A 7,793-nucleotide genomic window follows, 5' to 3' on the forward strand; every position below is an offset into this window, starting at 1 on the left:
CACATTACCATATGCCATAAACACCCTACCTCCTGACCTGCTAGAGCAGTGAAGTTAGGAGCGATTAGATTAATTGTAAATACCCTGAATAAATTCTAGCAACAGCTCTGCTTCCTTTCTTTGCTACATCCACTTTATAATATTGTTGTTTGGGCTGCACACCTTACTGGCAAATTTTTGGTGCTTCTAATTTAGTTCTAATTTAATTAGTAAATTTAATTAAGTAATTTTATAATTAAAATTGATAAATTTGAAGCATATAAACTGAAGGAAACCAAAGACATTTCAAACCAAATAAGTAAATTAAAAAAGTAAGTAAACTACATTTATCTGTTAAAAACCACTCCATGAGTTTGGGTAAAGAAAGGTAGGTAGAGGGTTTTGAACGTGCTTAAATCTCTCAGTGTGGGTGAAAGAACAGCTTGGGCTACTGCTGACCTCCAGATGGGTTGAAAATACAGGCTGCCTCCAACACAAAGGCATATTCAGTATTGACTCCCCAGAAACAGGATTTATGCTCCCAATATCCTCAATGCACTGACTGAGCCACCCATTGTACACTGGAAAGTCTGGATTCAATAAGGGCCCAAAGTAACAAATCTTCCCAGTTGGGTGCAAATCCATGTCATGAATTGATGACTGTCCAATGTCAAAAGTTAAGAAAGAAACCAGGAGCTCTACCAGACCCGTCTGTGAGGCTCTAAGTCTCAACTACCCCCAAAATAACAGGCAACATGATAAAGGCAAAGAAAAAATTGGATATATTCAGGACATTTGGCAATTTGATGGCGATTCCAGTCAGTGACATTTCACAGCCAGCGTTTCACTATATTTTGTATACTTGATAAGCGACATGGACACTCTGCTTTTTCACTATAGATGAGCTGAGGGCAGAGGCGGTAAGGCCTTGTTGTTGGAAAGAACAACCTGGCAGAAAAAATACAGTACATAGAGGAAAAGATGGGCTTCAGTTATATAAATATATAGGAAACAAGCAGCTCATTCATAACCAAGAAACTTTCATTTACACATGCTTCTTTCCTGTAGCTACAACAGAAATGCTATAAATACAAAATTTTAGGACTTGGAATACAACACAGATAATTAAGTACCTACAGTTCCTCTTTTTATGTAAACTTAGAAAACTAATCCTTGTATGGATTGCTTTTGTCCTCATTTCAGATTTCTGACAGGCTCCAGAGCCCAGGATGATGACTTAGTCTCATCAGAGTCATGAGGGAAAAAATCAGATAATAAATGATGCGGACTTTGTGGGAACCTGAGACACTTCCATCCCTCCAGCTCTATCCCAAGTGGTTCTTTATAACGACTTAAAGCAAACAGCAATCTTGTCAAGTTCAACAAAGTCCTGCACCCAGAGATGAATAACCCCAAGTACCAGTATAGGCTGAGGCCACCTGGTTGAAAACCAGCTTTGCAGAGAAGGCCTTGGGGGTCCTGATGGCCAAAAAGCTGACCATGAGCCAGCTATGTGACCTTGCAGCAAAGGAGGCCAACAGCCTCCAGGGCTACATAAGGAAGAGCATCTCCAGCACGTCAAGGGAGGTGATCCTTCTCCTCTCTTCAGTACTGGTGAGGCCACATCTGCAGTGCTGGGTGCAGTCCTGGGCTCTCCAGAACAAAAGAGACATGGACATACCGGAATGAGTCCAGCAAAGGGCCACAACAATGGTTAATGGATTAGAGAATCCATCATTTGAGGAGAGATTGAAGGAGATGGAACTATTTAGCCTGGAGAAGCTCAGGAAGGTCTTACTGATGTGTGATTCACCTGAAGTGAAAGAGTAAGAAGACGGAGCCAGACTCTTCTTGGTGGTGCCCAGTGAGAGGAGAAGAGAATGGACATGCATTGAAGTACAGGAAACTCCATTTAAACAGAAAAAGGTTTTGCTGGGAGGCAGGTCAAACGCTGGAATAGATTGCCCAGGGAGGTTATGGAGTCTCCATCCAACTGGACGCAGCCCTGAGCAGCCTGCTGTAGTTGGCCCGCTCTAAGCAGGGCTTGGACTAGCTGACAGCTAAAGGTCCCTTCCAGCCTCAGGGATCTGTGATTCTGTGACTGCCTAGCCACGTTTTTTCCAAGTTATTGATGTGTTTTGCAACAGGAAAAGCAACAAGCTGTATCAACAAACTCTTACCACTGGAAAAGCTGAATTAATTCCTAGAATCACACCAGCCAGCTGGAGTGAATGTGAGTTTCTGTTCGAAGGCCTGCCAACGTAAACATTATTGTTGCTGAATCCGAGCTCTTGCCGTGGGCTACACGCCAGATTTCTTAATGTGCCTGAGGAGCACAGACATCATCAGGCACAGTATTAGCACCCTGATAAGAGCTGCACGTGATGGCAATGGGAGGGACTGGCTGAAATGGTGGTCGAGCCTGTGCCACAGGCTCTGCTGCACCAAAAGGACTATGGATGCCTACGCCCGGCCAGAAAACCATCCTGTGACAAACATCTGCCAGATGTAGGAAAGAACTATGAAGACGGTTACAGTGCAGCCAGCACTGTCAGCAACCCCCAGATCCTCCGGTCCATTTCTTGCCTTCCACTTGGCCCCTGGACGAGAAGCATTTCAGGAACGTTCATTCAAACAGAAATATGGTGCTATTCCATGGCTGTAGGTGGAGCGGGAGTAATGGCCAGGGGCCAGAGCAGAGAAGAGATGAGGGATGGGCAAGACCGAGCGCTGCTGGGAAGGGGTGGGCTGGCAGGCATGGATTTATTTACTGTGGCAGGAGAGAGAGAGGACAAAGGGGGCAGTGGACTCTTGTTAACGCTGCATGGTGCAATGGGCGCAGAGGACTGTGTCCCGGGGGACAGCCACATTGCTGTGTAGCCATTCCCCACCACATCCAGCCCCGCAGGCTGGTACGGGACTTTGTCCCACCTGAACACTGCATTTAGCTGAGCATCAGGGTAGAACCATCCAAAACTCCTCATGCATGGGAAACAGGAATGGAGAGAGGTCCTCCCCTTTAGGGTAGAACCATCCAAACCTCTTCATGCATGGGAAACAGGAATGGAGAGTGCTCCCTCCCTTTCATTTCCTGGTTACGTGATGAGCTGCTCGGTGCAGATAAGGGAGGTTCCACTGCAAACCTTGCCTATTTGGCAGAGTGATTTTTAAAGCTCCAGTTCCTGGAACACATTTAAACTTTCTTTTTTTTTTTTTTTTTAGACCTAACGATTCCAGAAGAAACAATGTAAGTCTAATTCCTAAAGACACAAAGCTGAGAAGCAGTACTCCTCCCCTCTCGAAGACTGGTCAGCTTAGTTTTTAAGTCTGTCACAAGTTGTGGGAGGAGATCTGCCTAATTATTTACTGAGCATCGGCAGATGAAAATACTATTCTGAACTACATCAAGTGTATTCCAAAGCCCAATTTCAGGCCTAATAGTGTGGTCTGTTACATCAATCACGGAAGTTTTCTTAATATGAGTATGGCTGTAGGTTTTATAGATTTAATTGCAATGCTTGTCTACCCCCTTCTATACAGATGACATGAAATGAAACAAACTGGAGCTAGATACTAAGGAATGATTTATTTTGAAAAATGATTGCACCTTTTTAATCAAGTTTGACGTGGTTGTTTAAACAGACCTAATCAGGAACAAAATTAAATCTTTAGGCTGGCTTTATTTTTCATTTTGGAATATATTACATCACTAAATGTTGCACTACTCTTTATTTCTAACCATACCGGTGTTCTTGTTGTACACTCAATAAATTAACATCTGAGAAAGGACATCCTCTGCATTTTGTTACTGCTCAAACAATTTTCACTTCAAACCATGTTATTCTTTACTCTTTGCTTTCCTGTCCACTCCTGCACATCAGATGTCTATAATTGCCATCCTCCAAATTGCAATACAGCCTGTTTGTTTCTCACATCCAAAACAAGCAGAAGATAACGGTCAACTGAGACACGCATAATTGTTCTTCACTAGAACAACCCCTTGAGACCCAAGCTTAGCAAAGTTTGTAAGCATATGTGTAATTTAAAACAAGTCAGTATTTCCATTGCCTTTGAAAGAATATGTTTTAATTTAAGGCTTCTTTAGAAATTCTCATACTTCAAATAGGTATGTATGTCAGAATTTCACTGACAAGCCTCTCCAATACTCCAGCTTCTGTTCAGAGGAGTATCTAAAACCTCCTCTTGCCCAGCCCTTGATGAAGAACAAAAATTCAATTCAAACTGAAAAGAGGCAGCGCTGGGAGAGGTTCTGACATTCAGAAAGGGTAGAAGGATAAAAGAGAGAGAAAAAAATGACAGACTCAGTCTGCACCATTACTAAAATTAGATCATTTCTTTTGTTCTCCTGAACCTTCTGCTCTATTTGCCAGGAATCATATTAGCAACAGAAACTGTGAGAATCTGTCCAACCTTATTAGAGAAGCTGGACACAAAGAAATTATGAAAATCCTTTCTAAATGTACTTGCGCATACAAAGAAAAAAGGCAGAGTTTTAGAATTCTGCAAGAGGAGATCAAAACCTATGTCAGAAAAACTGGACATCAAACTAACAAAGCTTAATTAACAGTATTGCAGTGTGCTGAGCACCTGCGTGGAACAGGACTTCACCATTTGTGTCTCTCTATATATTGTTTTACTACTTAGGACAGAGCTGGACAGGCTTAAACAGAGACATGCTCACAAGCTCTTCTCAAGAGCAATCAGTTCACCCAAAATGTTCTTTGCTGTCTGAGCATACCGTTCAATACTGCCACCCAGAAGAGCTCTGAAGGGCCAGCTCTGCTCCTGGGAAGCATTTTGATGGCTGGCAGCAGATCTCTTGCCCGTGTGGGAGATTCATCAGCAGACCTATGGTCTGTAATGCTGTAGGAGCAAGTGATGATTCTGGTGTATACCAAGACACCATAGCTGAACTCCTCAATATTGTGGAAATTTCACGTGAGAATCTTCACATTGAGATCTTCCATTGCTGGTCTGCTTTTCTGAAGACATAAGTGGAAGCAACAGGTAAGGACTACTTAATACTTTAAGTCAGGCACACAAGGGAAATACTCGTCCTTGAGTGGTGGGATCAGGCTCCCTCTCTAGTCTGATTTTACCAGAATAGCAGATAGTGGTTCTTTCATAGTCTTGTCTATAGCCACATGGTTAGGACATCTTTTACAGAGCGGTGCAGTGGGATCTTCAGACTAAGAAGATCCTTGGCCTCCTTTCCCGTGGGGCAGGCAGGCACTAGCCTACTTCACAAAAGGCAGTTCCTGGCATCATACCTTTTAGTCCTTCTTAAGGAGGAACTTCTTTTAGCCTTTTAGTCCTTCTTAAGCAGGTACTTGCCCTGCCAGCGGCATCACTGCTCCGAGTGGCTGGAAGCCCTTTGTGCACAGCCACACACCAGATGCACTCAGCTGCTCAAACCTGCTCCTGGAGTGGTGTTTCCCAATGGCTAACGCCAGCAGCTCTCCAGTTAGCGAGCACGGAACCGTCCTCCAGAGACACCTACTTTGTCATGTTTCTGATCATGCACAAAGACAAAATGTCTCGCTTACATCTCTGAATCAATTTTTTTGGGTGAAGAATATTTTTTTAAGCCATTGCAAAGTTGGATGCCTGATGGCAGAGATCTGAACCTAGTCTTTAACAACTGGTGTGTGCGAGTATGACCATTCTTAATTGGGTGAAGTGCTCAAGGACACAGGATACACTGCCTTGCACATAGATAATACAAACTTTAATACCGCTGTGGCGGCTACAAATGGTCCTTAAGCTCTAGCAGTAAAAAGCTGTGTGTCGCTGGAGTGGAGTGTCTTGCACATGATCTGTCTCCATTTATAACCACAACATCTGTGTGGCCACAGACTGTGGTATAAATGACAACTGTGAAGTCTGCATGGCCACAGGACTGTTACAACTGTCAAACTAAAGATGCAGAACATCCTGTATTCGATCCTGGGCTGTCACTTAGGATTCTAGCAGTACACAAATTTGCAATTTGTAATTCTTTCTCTGTCCTTTTCTCCTCCGATCAGTGATAGACTCTCAAAACCCAGCAATTGAAAAAGACTTCCAAGGCAAGTGAGTCTTTCCCAAAACATAAAATATTTAACTAGATTGCTTCCATAATCGAGAGGTTTTCAGCATTAAATGCAACAAGGGGAAAAACAAAAGGAAAACTTTGCTTTGTTAAACAACAAGAAGAATTCAGCTCACAGCTCCTGGTTTTGAAAATATCCTACACAAACTAAAAGGAAACCTGCAAACTCTGACTGTTTTATCCTTCACTGGCAGCAATATTGGAAGAATACAGTTCTCATAAAATCCAAACACACTAAACTGGTAAGAAATACTTTTATATTCCTTCAACGTCATAATAAATATCTAGGTGTCTGTGAGAAACCGACAAAGAGGACCTGTTTTGCCTGATTCTGGTTTGAGAAATCTGCAAAAGACAGCTGGAAGTTGGCAGAATTTACCTAGAACAGTTTACTCTGTTAGCAGGTTTTATCAGACCAAGAAAATTCCTAGAACTCTTAAGAGAAATAAATTAGTATGCTCCCTTCTCCAGTAAGCAGCTTGGAGTTTGCACTGACTGAAATTCTGAGTTATTTTATTGAGTGAGGGAGAAACTGTAGGAAACGAGGACAGGCAAGAAACCTTCTCTCAGTTTTGAAACACAAGCAGCTGAGCTTGCAAAGAAATAAGTCTAATGCCTGCTTCCCCCCTTGCCCAAACTGCTATTTAGGATTTACATATTCCAGGACAGAATCATCATCTTTACAAAATTGTAACTGAATTGGTGAGCTGGTACAGGACAAAACTTGTGAACAAAGAGTAAATACCTGCTACAGACCCTTAGTCAATTGTACAGAGATGTTATTTACCTTGGAATATCTGTGAGACATACAAATACTTAATTTTAACAGGATTGCAACAGAAACATTTGAAGGACAGGGTGAATAAACCCTAAGTCAAGGATCCTGAGAAAAACAGTTTGTTTGAGAGACTTGTCTTTGTCTTCCAGCAGGATGGACTTTAGTATTATTTGTACCATTGAACCTCATTTAAAAGAAAGTCAGTAAAGGTAAATGAGTGGTTTTCTTTGCTAGCATTTCCAAGGTTTTACACTGGATAGCCCAATCTAACAGCCTTTTTATTATCTCTGAAGAATAAAGATGAACAGACCTACAAGAAAGTTCTGATGCTTCTGATAAGAATTAAATTGATTAAAGTAATTCTTTTAGTCTATCTAAAATCCTCAGTGTACGCGCATGTGCTAAATTTTATTAGGGATTCAGATCAAACTGATTATAACTGTTTGTAGGAATTTATATGGTGATTGTTATAACATAGATGTTAAGGAAGACACGATGCACACGCTGGTGCCCTAATGAACATCATTTTAGTATTATTAGATATAAATTATACATATATTTTAAATGAACACACATTTTAGTATTATTAGATATAGATTATATTAAGCATGCTTGCTTTATTAAATATTGTCAGTGTTTAATGGGTGTAATGTGAAGTGATAAGTAGTATTGCAGCATTTGGATTTATATTTCAATTTGCCAGTGAATACCCAAGTTTATTTAAGCTAAAAGAAAACTGAGAATGCATTTTCCTCTCTCTGAGGCCAGAATCGGTGTTCTCACCTCGAATTAGTTAAACAAAGATCATTAACACTCAAGATTAAGAAATGTTTACGAGTATTTTAGTATCGTGTGAGAACGCTGTGGATTTGAGCATTTGTGCTGTTTCAATATAATGCTAGAATGTTGTGTATCGAATGTTAA

This window comes from Calidris pugnax, unplaced genomic scaffold, assembly GCF_001431845.1.
Source record: "Calidris pugnax isolate Ruff unplaced genomic scaffold, ASM143184v1 scaffold74, whole genome shotgun sequence".
In the NCBI taxonomy this organism is placed as follows: Eukaryota; Metazoa; Chordata; class Aves; order Charadriiformes; family Scolopacidae; genus Calidris; species Calidris pugnax.